At 32.9% G+C, this 14,810-nt stretch overlaps 1 pseudogene across 1 annotated transcript; it reads right to left on the reverse strand.

Moving 5' to 3' along the window:
- Positions 1–9,487: 9,487 nt before the first annotated feature.
- Positions 9,488–12,369, reverse strand: LOC120081589 (putative receptor-like protein kinase At5g24010 pseudogene; annotated as a pseudogene). The gene has a single exon (XR_016530872.1). The product of XR_016530872.1 is annotated as a putative receptor-like protein kinase At5g24010 pseudogene (transcript).
- Between the last annotated feature and the right edge of the window lie 2,441 nt (positions 12,370–14,810).

Raw genomic sequence — 14,810 nt, forward strand, 5'->3', positions numbered from 1 at the left:
CACATACTGGTAGAGAGTTTTCCTTTAACTCACTTAGAAGTCTATTCTTAACCAACTTTTCAATCCTATTGAGATTTAAATGACCTAATCTTAGGTATCATAATTGGGCATTTTTCTTTAGGAGAAATTTTAGGTCTTTTGTTTTGAGTTACCGTAGCTCTGAACAATTCAGTATTTAGGAGGGCCTTAGATGCTAACGACCTTAGCATATAAAGATTGTCTTCCAACTTTGTAGAACAAATCTCATTACCATTTTTGTAAATGAACACTTTATTTTCAATAAAATTTAAAGCGTGTTTTTGTTCTAATAAGCACTTTATAGAAATCAAGTTCCTTCTTAAATCAAGAATAACATATACATTTTGTAGTAAAATATAAGATTTTTGTAAACAAAGTCAGAGTCCTCCCACTTCCACAGTTGAGAAGGTGCGCCCAGTTCTAGCACGCATCGTCATCTCATCAGTCTCCAGCTGTCATCAGGAACTAATTCCCTGAAATGAAGAACAAACATGGTTAATGGTGTCTGATTAATTATCCAGGCTAAATCATCATTCTTCACTAAACATGTTTCCAACATGAGTAAATCACATTTATCTTGTTTGGCCTTCTTTTTTGTCAAATATTTGGGACAATTCTCCTTCTAATGTCCCTTTTGGTTGCGACAGAAGCAAATTCTCTTTGCAGCCTTGGCTTTCTTACCTTTTGGGGCATTATCAGGGTTAGCTTTTTCCTTATCTCCCTTATTCTTCTTCAACCTTTTGGTGTCAGAATAAGAAGATGCAGACTTAGTTCCAGAGGTCAAACTTCTGTAGAACTTCTTAGAGGACGAGGCAACATTTGTCTCACCCTTCTGTTCTTTGACTTTTATCAAGGACCGATAAGTTTGCAGCTTATTGAACAGTGTGGTCAGGTTGTAGCCAATTTTGTCCATAACAACATTGCTAAGAAACTGGATGAAACTTCCAGATAAAGTTTCTGGAATGAAGCTAACATAACTGGCCTCATCAATGACAGACCCATTCATCTCCGCCACGTTAAAGTGGACCATCATATTCACGAACAGAGGCTCCTTATTGTATACAGACATTGAAGATGTATTTGAGAGCGTCGTGCCTGAGTCGAGTGGACGGTTGTCCATGTTAAGATTGATGCCCTAAATCTCGTAGGGTCCTGTAGTTTGTAATGTACAAACATTTTATTTATTTAATAAAATATGAGATATTTTATTTGACATTTAGTAGCATTACACCCATAAACCAATAAATTAACATCCAAGATTTTCTTCTGTAGCTTAAACATATATGTAGAGATATACAAGTGGAACATGTTTAAGTGATAACCTAAATAGTCTGTCGTAGATGGATAAGGCTGGATACTTTATTCTGGTGACACTATGAGTATGACCCGCTTTGTAGATGTTATAATTGTTATAACGTGCTACAAATGATATGATCCTGATCATTCATGTTGAGACATGTGAGCAGGGATATTCTATACAAAGGAGTTTGTATAAGACCGGACCACGAAATGACCAGTCTCATTATATAACGTCGTTCATAATAGACTTACATTTCACTAGGATGACCATGGGTGACATGACCTAAATCCTAAGTTAGTTGTGAACTCTGCCTATGAAGGTGGTCCTCTGATTTGTATGGGTGAGAGTGGCTAGATCACCGACTCAACAAGCCTACCATTTTGGGAATTCGTCTAGTTGGTGAGCTGGGAACACAGTTACACAAGACGAAATTCTCTCCTTCCCCGATGTAGGGGTAAGTAAATAAATTTCTCTCTTAAGAACTAATTCTGGGGCTTGAACAATGTGGCACCACACCCTCTCCTGGCCCGAGAGGGATTTAGTCATAGTTAGACTATGATTTATTATTCATTAGAGGGATCAGTGGTACTTAAGGAGTTAGATGTAACTACATAGGTAAAAAGGTAATTTTGGCCTAGCTGTACTTACGAGCAATTTGTGAAAGGTTATCGCGCTGTTGATTAGTTATATCTAATGGACATAAAAATATATTTGTAGTGCGAAGAGTGCAGTTGTCGGTCTTTAATGGTGTGCTCTACAGTTAATGAATATTGAGTAAATTAATTAAAGAGTTTAATTAATTATTCAAGTACCATTGGAGCTTTAAGCTACAGGTCCATGAGGTCCCCTATGTAGCTCGACAGGGATTTATGAGAATCAATTTTTGATTAATTTGAATAGTTCAAATTAACTAAGGGAATTAACTATATGTGTTATAATTAATTTAATTTAATTATATATGATATAATTACTATAATGTATTTGATACATTATAATATAAAGTTTATTTGAGATGAAATAAATATTTGAATATGATTCAAATATTAATTATGTGAATTATATTCATATAATTAAATTTAATATAAATGGGATTTATATTAAATATCGTTGTTGAGAGAATTAAACTATAGGTTATATTATATTTGATACAATATTAAATTATAGGTTATATGTGTACATTTGATATAACATATAATTTAATATATATTATATGATAAATTGGTTATCAAATAAATATATATGAATATTTTTATTAAAATTAATTTTATTTTTTAAAAAATAATTTTAGGGAGGCAGTTGTAGCTCCCTCCCCTTTCTCTCTTTACCACTTGTTAGTGGGAATGTTGGTGGAATTTTGATTCTTCATCTGCTTCATCCTTTAGGCTTTTATAGAAGATGTTCTGTAATAGTCAGATCTCACCCCAATTTCTTATTCTCCCTTAATTTTTTCCCTCACCAAAAAGCCACAACCCACACACTCTTGGATTCTCATCCCAGATAATACAGAGGAAATCAAGTGGTGATATCCTTTGTGGGGTTTCGAGTTCGTGGCATGTTGGCGGAGGAGTTTTCTCACGAGAAGAAAAGTTCTTCAAGGATAAATTCTCTTCTCTCTTTCTCTTTTTATTATTAGAGCATGCTGAAAATTTATCGTAAGATGTACGTTTTTCGTTCTGTAAAAAAAAATTGAATTCTGTAAAATTTAAAAATTGGGACGATCCACTTCCGCTCAAGACCTTCTTAGGTTCCTTCAATCCAAACATTCCCCTCAAGAACTCCATGATCTCACGGGCTTTGAGCATGGGCTCATGCTTTTTGGCCAAAACTTCAGATAAACTGGCCAGGATATATGCTTGGGCCTTTTCATTCACTCTAACTCATCGCTCATATGCCTCCCAAACATTTCAGGTTGCATTGGTAGGTGGGACTTGAGGACACTCCTCAACGAGAACGAATCATAAGTCATCGAATTATGAGTACAATATTGATAGTATTTTTACATGTTGCGTATCGCCATTAAGCTTATCAACGGAAAACAAGTTTAACGTAACGCTTGTCATTTTGAAATTGTTGAAAACATACAATTTATTTATATTAGCTATAAATGCATTACTCAGTTAAACAACCAATCAATTTAGCAAAAATCTAATGCACCTTATGTGACATCTATTTTGCAATGATGCTTCAGTGAAGTAGGGTAAAAGCCTCTGCAGGGTGATCAGTTACCTCTTCAGTAAATTGAGACAATCTTAACTAATAATTACACCAGAATAACTCTTATTCCCATAATTATTAGTCACCATTGTTTGGTCCATAAAATGTCAACTTACTTAGCATTTTCTTTTAAGTATAACCCCTCATTTTAGATTCTAGAGTTTTGTCTCAATGAACCAACCATAGGGAAAAATAGATTAAGGAAAAAACTAAAATAATCCTATCCATTTATGGACTTTGAGTAAAAGTTCATGTAAATATCATCCATAGGGGAACACAAGCAAAGGTGCCTCAAGGCTGAACATGGAAGTTTACTACAAACTAATAAAGGAAGACCGTGGGATGTGTTGACACACGTCACTCTTCTGCTTACTATAAACACTCTTTCCACCTTGTTATTGACTCATGCAAATGTCACCCATAAGGGGACACAAGAAAAAGTGCCTCGAGGCCGAGCACAGGTCTCACAGTTTGAACGTTTAGGAAAAAACGTGATAGAAAAAATGAAATATCATATACCCCATTTTCTCCCACTGAGTGTTTTACCTAGGGTTGACTAACTTAAAAAATACGGCTAATTGTTTTACTAAGCGTTTGTTAACTTTGCCCAATGTAACATTAACTTTGGATAGTATAACAACGTTGATTATTGTTCATTAAATGCTTTAACAAACTTCAGTCACTTATTGCATGTTTGTAACAAATTTATCTAATTCACCTTCTAGGTCAATTCCCAAGTAGGGATGTTCCATTTCCGTCAGCTTAAATACCCCAACCTAGACAGAAGCGTTCTTAGACAAAGGTCCCTTATAGATACATTTGTTATAAATTTAATCTGTTATGTATATTCAGTTTAATCCTATTAAACTGAGTTAAAAGATTAAACCTATTTCTAATCTTATTATAAATAATGTTAACATAGATCTAATGTGAATCCAATTAAACAATTTTTTTAAAAAAAGCTTTATTAGCATGCAACTCTTTATTATTTATAGTTCTAATTTCATTAAACTTATAATTATTATAAAGTTTAAATGAAACAATTAAAACCTAACCATGCCTCTAATGACATACTTTATAACATATAGCTATTATATACTAAAGTAGTGTCATGCAACATGCATTCTCATTTTTCATTACATACCATACATAACAATTCATGTAACCTTATAATATAACATTTATATTAAAAATGATGCATGAGTAAATGTATATCCTATGCGGAATTTTTCTATATGACATACATTATAACATATAATAAATAATAAAATTAACCATACATCAAATGCATAATTAAAAGCATCAATTTTGGATGGGGATTGGCTTCCTAAACCATTAATTAAATTAATATAATAATTATTTTATTTTAATTAATAAAAAACAATAAATATACAATTATTACAAATAATAATTGAAAAAAGAGAAAAACTCGTCATAGGATCGCTAGGAGGACTCGAACCACTGGTTTGGATCGCTTCTCCGTGTACGTCACTCGTCTCGGAGCATTGTGAAGTTGTACCCTAGCATCTCGACAACTACGGAGAAAAACTTCGTTCCGCTTCACGTCGAAGTGCTGCAATGCTAAGGTATAACATCGCAGCGCTACTGTACATACAGCTTCTGTATAGCATCAAAAAAGCTCCAAATTCCTACATTTTGGCTTCGAATTTCACCAAATTAAAGACAGAAACAATCACGAATGACCTGAACTTTAAACTACAGTCTCGATAGCAAATTAATATGCCCAAAACAATGGGCCCTTTACATACCGAATCGTAAATAACAACAAAAATTCTAAAAGTCAATCCCGAAAACATCCAAAACATGCAAACTACATAACATACATTCATAATGCAGATCTATCCACCCACCATTACTCTGAATAAATTTCGAAAATTAAAACTGAGACAAAAAAAATCGCACGCTTTGATACCCATTGAAGGATGTGTGAACGTCCGATGTAGAAGCGAATTGTAGTCCCAATTTTATTTTTACAAAAATATACATAATTTCAAAGGATGGAAACATGGATACAGTCTAACTAAGCATGCTATAATAATTTTAAGAGGAAATAAGGGATTTAAAGCTACTTACCCTTGAAGACCAAAATATTTTGAAGTTACTTACTCTTGAAGACCAAAATACCTTCACGTTTCCTCTCCGGCCAAGAACTCCTTGAATTCTCCCATGAACTAGAACACACCAAAAATACAGCAACAAAAATAAATAAATAACTATAAACACCACTACAACGAAACCTCAGTATTCTAGGAGGTGGAAAACATCGAGAATTATGGGCTTTGATTTTACTTTTAGAGAAAGGAGGAAGAGTTTTGTTTTGAGAGAAAAAATCTGCAAAGAATGCACTTGGGAGAGTTGTGTCTACTGCGTGAAAACTGAGGAAGAAGTATATCATATCTCAAAAACTATTTCCCACTCTTACGTTCAATGAGAGAATAAAAGGGGACCTCTATAACCAATTAATTTTAAAATCACCTTTTTAAATAATTAAATTAAATAAATAATTTTGAAATCATATAGTTAATATTAAATTTTTATTTTCCCCTAAAACAAAACTTTATATTACAATGTATCATATGCATTATCTTAATTATATCTCATGTAATTAATTTTATATTAATCACATTTTATATACTTAATTCCCTCCATTAATTTGAACAATTTAAATTAACCCAAAATTAATTTGATTCTCATTAATCTCAATTGATCTATTGAGGGGGTATGGACATATAGATTGAACCTCCACTGGTACTTGATTAATTAATTAAACTCTTTAATTAAATTAATCAACTTCCATTAACTGTCAGTCACTCCACTAAATACTGACAGTTGCACTCTTCGTACTACAAATATATTTCTATATCCATTGGATATAACCAATCAACGGTGTGTTGACCTTTCACAAATTGCTCGTAAGTACAACTAAGACAAAATTAATATTTTGCCCCTATAGTTATATCTAACTCTTTAAGTATCACTAATCCCTCTAATGAACAATAAGTTATACTCCAACTATAACCGAAACCCTCTCGAGCCAGGAGAGGGTATGACGTCACATTATTCAAGCCATGTAATCAACTCTTAAGGGAGCAATTTCTCTACTTACTCTAACTATAGAAAATAAGTGAATTTCTTCTTGTGTAGCTGTATTCCTAGTTCCCTAATTAGGCAAATCCCCAAAATGGTAGGCATATTGAGTTGGCGAAACTGACCACTTTCACCCATGAAGATCAAAGAACCGCCTTCATAGGCAATAGTTCACAACTCATTCAGGATTCAAGTCAAGTCACCAAGGGTCATCTTGGTAAAATGTAAGTCTCTTCTAGCAACGGTGTTATATAGAAAGACTACTTATTTCGTGGTTCGGTCTTATAAAAACTCTTTGTATAGAATACCCCTGTTTACATGTTTCCACGTGAATAATCAAGATCAAATTGTTTGTAGCAATTTACAATAATTGTAACAACTACAAAGCGGGTCGTATTCATCGTGTCTCTAGGATAAGGTATCTAGCCTTATCCATCTACTACAGACCATTTAAATTATCACTTAAATATGATCCATATGTACATCTTAACATACATGTTTAAGTTACAGAAGATAACCTTGGTTCTTAGTTTATTGATTTTGTGGGTTATTGCAACTAATTATCAAATAAAATAATGTTATTTTATTAGAAAATAAAAAGTTTGTACAATACAATTACAAACTACGAGATCACAAGATGTAGAGCATCAACCCCAATACTCTCTCCATTTGACCTTGAATTTTTTTCTTCCACGACCTCTTGATGAATTAGAGTTTAAATTACTCTCATCAAATTTCTTTGTCCATAATTTTCTCAATCTCGACCTCTAAAATCACCACGTCCACAATTGTTACCACGTCCTCGACCTCGATTGCCTTTTTCTTGGCTATCTTCTTTATCTTTCAACTGCAACTTTGACTGAAAAAGTTGCTCATTTTTTCTGTTTGTTCTTCTTGAAAATTTTTTCTTCATGGGCTTGTAACGAAACCATAAGTTGATCAACAGACATTGTACTCAAGTGCAATGTCTTTTGATTCTTTAATAGCTACAACGATGAAAAGGAATTTTTCATCCAATGATCGAAGTATCTTTCTTACTACCTGTTCATCACTTATTATCTCACCATATCTTTTCATTTTATTTACTATTGCTAATAATCTTGAAGTATAATATGAAACCGATTTAGACTCCATATATAGTGATTCATAATCACATCTCAATTTTTGGAGGCGAACCTCTACTCCTTTGTATGTATCTCCAAAATTTTTCATACTTGATGTGCAATAGTTGCTCCAGAAATCTTCTCAAAATTTGGATCATCGATGGATTGATGAATGATGGTGAGAGCCTTTTGGTCTTTTTTCCTTGTATTTTGCAAAGCTTCTTGTTGAGCTTGATTTAAAGCCACATCACTTTCTGGTTCTTCATAACCATTACTGACAATGTCTCATACATCTTGTGAACGAAGTAGAGCTTTCATACCAATACACCAATTGCTATATTTTCCGTAAGTCGAGGTACTTGGAAAGGAACCAAATTATTGTTTGCCATTTGCAAAAACAATTCTTATTTTTCAAACTCAAACTCTTATATCACTTTGTTGGAAGCGTGTGATAGACACTCACAAATAAATAACCAACAAAAGGTTATTTGAGAGGAAACAAAATCACTTTTATTTGAAACTCTTTAAACTTGGCTCACACTTTTAATTGAACTCTCTTTGTGTGTTCTTCTCTACATACTTGGTTGTCATTTCAATACAAAATATCAATTCAATATATAGGATTATAACTCTCACCTTAATCAAACACATAAAAAAAAAACCTTTAAAGTCCTATATTTAATTTATTGACGTATCGAACTCTCTTCGATATATGGCCTTGCCAACTTTCATAAATTAAAATACTTAATTAACTCACATCTTTTAATTCATCTATAATTTATCTAATTAAAACATGTTTAATTTCCAACACTAACTTCAATATATTAACTTCATACTTCAAATCTCAACTCATCGCCTCTAACACATCCTTAATGATCGAGTTAAAACTACCAAAAGTTCTCATGTTTGTCGTTTTAAATTGCCCATGACCAAATAATTAGTATATATTTTTCTGCACATATATTCCTCCTATAACCTTTATTTTGTATATTTTTAAAATTAATTTGTCTACTAAACAAAATTGACATTATATATGTGTATAAATATGACGTGGTTTGATAACTAGCAAAATAAGTAAAATAAACTTTTTTACCCAACCAAGTCCAAAAAATAAAAATAAAAATAAAAACAAAGACAATTCATGAAAGAGGGGTCGCACTAGGTTGGGTGAAAAAGTAATGTAGATAATTATTTATTTGCAGTGAAAAAGTCTACACATAGTCGATTTTTTTTTTTTTTTTTTTGTCTCATTAATGAAGTCTTCAACTAGGCTTGATTTAGCTACTTTTTTTCACTCACACCTACTCTGAATTAGATGTATGTTATTGGTATATTATTTGAGTTACTTTAGAATTGTTAGCCACTATTTGAAGAATTAAATTAGATTATGTCTTTTTTAAAAAAATATTACTTTTAATTTCTTGCCAATTGTTATGACGAATTTTTTTACTTTAAAGAATCTTCTACGTTTCGTTAAGTTTTTATATTGTCTTACATTTTACGCCAATATCTCGAACTCTCCACTCCCTAATTACTAGTTGAGTAGTTGTTTGGTTCAAATTGAATTAAATTTGATCATGAATTGTGTCCTTGTGTGTAAACTGAAAAATATGATGTTTTTCATGTTAAGCAACTAATATTTTAACACGTGCATGGATAATAAATTAATTTAATAATCATGAAATAATCTATATAACTTGTCAAAGTGGACTTTGACATGACCTTCATCTCTAGAAATCAGAGGTTGAATCTATAAAACTTTCATATATAACAGACTAATTTAAACATATTACAACTAATCTGTAAGCGTTGATGTGAGATGATAAATTTAAATACATAATCTCTATTGCCATCTATCTGCCATAATCTGCCTTGATTTGAGAGAAAACTTCAGTAGCAGTTAAATGAGTGTCTAGATCTTGACTCATATCTGGATCATCTCTTAGCATCGAAGGACCAATAGAAGGAAAACGACGAATGGCTGCGGAAGAAGCATCATTGGGAATGGTTTCACTATCTTCATGTGGCATTCTAGGATGTGCACTTTGTTGAAGTTGCAATGCATATTCCAAATCCCACAACACATCTGCCATTGTTGGCCTATTAGCAGCGTCATCTTGTAAGCATTTCTCTATTGTATCACTGTACTTTCTCAAGGAGTTTGGATCAATTTGACCCTCCAATTTGGGGTCAATTATCTCTTCAAGTAACTCCATTTTCTTGCACCTCAACCCCCATTCTGCTAGATTTATTTGTTCTCTTGGGAGTGTTGGATTCAAAGCTGGTCTTGCACATAGAACCTCTAGAAGGAGTACACCGAATGAGTAGACATCGGATTTCTCTGTCAGTTGTTGGGTTCGGAAATACTCGGGATCAAGATAGCCAAACGTCCCTTTGATATCTGTGCTGACATGCGTTTCATCAAGAGGGCCTGCTCTTGAAAGTCCAAAATCAGAGACTTTTGCAACAAGGTTCTCATCAAGCAAGATATTGGTGGATTTGACATCACGGTGAATGATTCCCCCAGCTGAGCCTTTGTGCAAGTAATGTAGTCCTCTAGCTGCACCAATGCAAATTTCAAGTCTTTTCTTCCAAGGGAGAGGAGGTAAGTTCGAGTTGTAAAGATGCTCTCTTAGAGTTCCTTTCTCCAAAAATTCATAAACCAAAATCATCTCCAATCCCTCATCGCAATACCCAATGAACGAAACGAGGTGACGATGTCGAATTCTTGACAAGATTGTGATTTCCCTCTCGAATTCAGAAATGCCTTGTCCAGCTCCTGGTTGGCTTCGCTTCACAGCTACTTTCGTACCATTCCTCATCACTCCTCTGTAAACTTTCCCAAAACCACCCTCACCAACAAGGAATTTCTTGTTGAAATGGTTCGTGGCAGTTTTGATTTCAGCAAGTGAAAATTTCAACCCAAGATTCAAATCTGGGATGGGGGAGCTGCTTGTAGTTCTCTCAGTAAACCTGCTCTGAGTACTCCCACCTCCAAACCTAGACAATGGTGTCCATTGTGTGTGTGTATGTGTTTGTGAAGCTTCATCACTTCTTCTTTTCCTGCATTTCAAACCAAACCAAATTCCACATCCTAAAATGCAAACCAAACATAAACCCCCAACAGACAATCCCACCAAAACACCAACAATTTTCTTCTTGTTTTTCTCTCCAAAAGACTCATTAATATCAGGATCTTTGCTACCTTCATCCATGACTTCCATAATCTCAACCCCATTAAGAAAAGCAGTGGGTTGTCCAGATTCATTATGACCCAAAGGACCAACACTGACATTAATTAACCCATTTTCACCTGAATCCACAGGGAAATCATAATGAAATGGATAAGGAAATCCATTTCTCTCTGAAACATGAGATCCGATCTCCTTACTGAAGCTATTCCCAATATACAAATTGAAGACAAGAAAACCATCAGATGTTATAGCAATGAAATCATAGAAATGAACTCGTACAAGATGGAGAGTCTTCTTTCTCAAAGGAAAAGACCAAGTTATATTGAAGAAATTGAGAGAGGAACTGGAGTTTATATTCAATTCCTTGGCTGTTCTATATACCAAATCCGGCGCAAAATAATCGTCTGTTGGATTCTCGTAATCCGGTGTCGATGGATAAGGGTTACTGTTCTTTGCAAAGCTCGGATTCAACAAATAAGCATCGTCCTGTTCCCATTTCCTCCATAGTTTATCCCCATTAATGGAGATTACATCACCTCCCACATTAACTCTGTAAATTGTATGCGAAATCAAAAAAGGTAAAACTACATTAGGTGCACCTCCGTTTCTTCCATCAGAGATAATTTGCTGAGATTCAGACTCGAAGAAGTTTGGTGGAGTGGGGAAAACTTCAATGGCATTTACAAACGCAATAGACGAAGATTTAGGTATAAAGATAATACGAAACTTTCCTGTACTTAATCTCACGAAGAATTCCTTAATTGTAGCAGAACCATTACCGATTGTATTGATGGCGTTAACATTTTTGAGAAGGAAAAATTCACTAGCCGAAACATCGAAAAGAGCAGCAGATAAATCGGCGAGAAAATTGGAAGGAGAGAAATGAAGTCGTACAATATGAACAGCATCTTGTTCGATGTCAAATTCGTAAAACGCCGGCTGATTGAAAACCCTAACGGAGTCATTCAGATGACTGAGTTCCCGGGAATTCTGTGGAGTGAACCTGAAAGTATCAGTAGCATTCAAGTCGCCGATGAACATCCGGCCGGCGTCATCGACGGCGTTGGTTGCTGATCCACAGTTGACGAAATACGTGTACGGAAGAGTATATGACTGAGCAAAGACTTGGAGAGAGAAGAAGAGAAGAGAGAGAAGAAGGTGAAAGAAATGGGCATGGAATGCAGAGCGTCGAAACAATTCCATGAAAGGAAACAATGGTGGGTTTAGTTCTGAAGAGGATAATCATGGGGAAAAGGAGAAGAAATTCGAACAAGTCCACGATTCAACGCCATGTGAAGATAATTAAGATCTGCAACTACGTTGAATATCCATTAAAGAATACAGATGTAGACTAGTGGAAGGAGGATGATGAAGGATTGATAGTGAAATAAAATAAATAAAAATAAATACGTCCGAAAAGACTTGTGGAAAATAGCGCGAAGGGAACCCTTTTGTGGTTGTAGAGAATAAATGGTTCATGGGTGGGGCCAAGTAGAAAGAAAGGCACGTGGCAAATTTCTTCCTTATTTTTTAGGAAAAATATTTTGAGAAAATTGATTAAAAAGATTCGTTTTTCAAACTCCAAAATAATTATTGCCCCATTTTTTAAATTTAAAGAGAACGTTTGGGGTAAGGGTTACCATCAAAATATAATAGTCACCTCTTGCTATAGTAACTATTTTAAAATCACCAATTAGCTACCGTCAACACTATTTCAAAACCCTCATGTGCTACCGTGCTTACTATTTACTATAATTTTTACTATTTTACATTCATCATTTTTATTATTTCCTTCTCAAACTAAAATAGTTTACACTTCAAACACATACTATTATGACCCAAACGAAAAGAATCTATACCCCAAATCCAATGAGCAGTTCCAGTTATTTTTGTTGGATAAGATTGCGATCAAAGTCCCACATCGGTTAAATAAGGGAATGATCATGGTTGGGCAACTATTTTCAATGGTATGAGACCTTTTGAAGTGGTACCATAAACTGATGTTAGAGCCATGTCCCTTTTCTTGTTCTTCTTTCCCTCTACATATTTTGCATGCGCAAATATCACTTGTTCTCCCAAGTTTGGGTCATCCGTCCGACGAACCCAATATCTTTTTAGTTCCTAGATTTTTTGTCTAGTTTTTATTTTGTCTATATGTATTAAAATGTTGGATTTGAACCACGGATCTCTTAATCCTCAGCACATATTGGTGTCAATTGAGCTAAGCTTATTTTGACTATATGTAATGAAAGTAGAATGTATAAAGATTGGTGCATCAAGTATTGTTGTATAGTTAAAAGCAAAGATTAAAATGAAAGAAATATGATGTCTCAATTTTACAAAAATGTCATAACTATTCTTAGATTTTGGAATTTTACTTTATCAATGGTGTTAAAAAAAACTTGTTAGAAAAATATTATTATGTTTTAAATCCTATATTAGTCCCTGGACTTTCAATCTTATTCTATTTTGGTCCCTAAACTTTAAAAAACGTCTATTTTAGCCCTCAAACTTTTAAAAAGTACTTATTTGGTCCCTACCGTTATAATTCCGTAAACCTTTTTACAGAAGGTTGAGGTGACTTATATTTTTTATGGCTAGAGGATGCTAGAGAGATTAATCACTCTAAAAAAATCTAGGGTTTTGAATTCAAATTATAGGGTAAGTTGGTTTTTTGTATGAAGAATATAATAATCACTTTGCCTTCTAGATTTTAGTCATTCACTTTGCCTTCATATTTTAGTCATTCATTGAGGTACTTTTCTTTGTTCCTTTCAATCCTTTATTCCTCTTTTTTTCTTTTTTCTTTTTTTTTTTAAATTATGTGATTCATTGAGGTAATATTTATTTGCAATTTTTTAGAATTTATATTCTATATGAGTTGCATTTATTTATATTTATTTAATTTATTTTACCTTATCATGGGATGTTTTATTTTTATGTTTAAAAGCTTTCATGACATAACAGAGTGGAGAAGAATAAAAAAAAAAATATATTGATGATAGAGAAAAAAAAAACTTTTACATGAAAAATGAACAGGTCTATGCAAAACATTTTCTATTTTGATTCTACTCCATTTTCTTCCAACTTGCTTAAAGGTTCCAATTGGAAAAAAAAAAAAAAGACAATAGGACTTGTAGCGTTTTTTTATTGACATAAAAAATAGTAGGAATTAAATTAATGATGGTTAAAAAATAAGAAAATTATTTTAAATAACAAAACTGTTGAAAATATTTATAAAAAAGGCAAAAATATCACCGTCACAATAGACCGCGACAGACTATTGACACAGATAGACAAATAGACACATATAGTAGTCTATCGCTATATATCGCACATAGATAGTGAAATTTTGTTATATCTATAAATATTTTGGTTCATTTTTCAATATACGTTTTTTTAATTGACATAAAAGATTTATAGTTGGAAAATAAATATAAGTTATAAAAAGTATAAGTCATCTCAACCTTACGTTAAAAAGTTAATACTAAAACTAAAATAGGATTTAAACCTATTATTATTTAAACATCTTCATTTTATTGGTTCAAACTGTTGGAAAGCAATTATTAAGAAAAAGACCAATATATTTGTTTTATTTATTTTGTTTTCTTTTAAAAGAAATTTAGATCTAATTAAGTATTTCCGTCTATGTGTATTTGATTATAAATAGAGACAAAGCTAAATATTTAGGGATTAAATATATATCTTTTTTTAAAAAAAATGAATTGCAATAGAATATATATTTTAAAAGAATATAAATATTACAAATATTCAATTAGCTTAAAAATAAGCTGGAGTGATGTTATTTGAAAATATAAAAAACAAACAAAATAATAAAATAAAATAAAACGTGTGAAAGTTATAATTTTTTTC

Source organism: Benincasa hispida, chromosome 7 (assembly GCF_027475165.1).
Source record: "Benincasa hispida cultivar pf3 chromosome 7, pf3_genome.v1.1, whole genome shotgun sequence".
Lineage (NCBI taxonomy): Eukaryota > Viridiplantae > Streptophyta > Magnoliopsida > Cucurbitales > Cucurbitaceae > Benincasa > Benincasa hispida.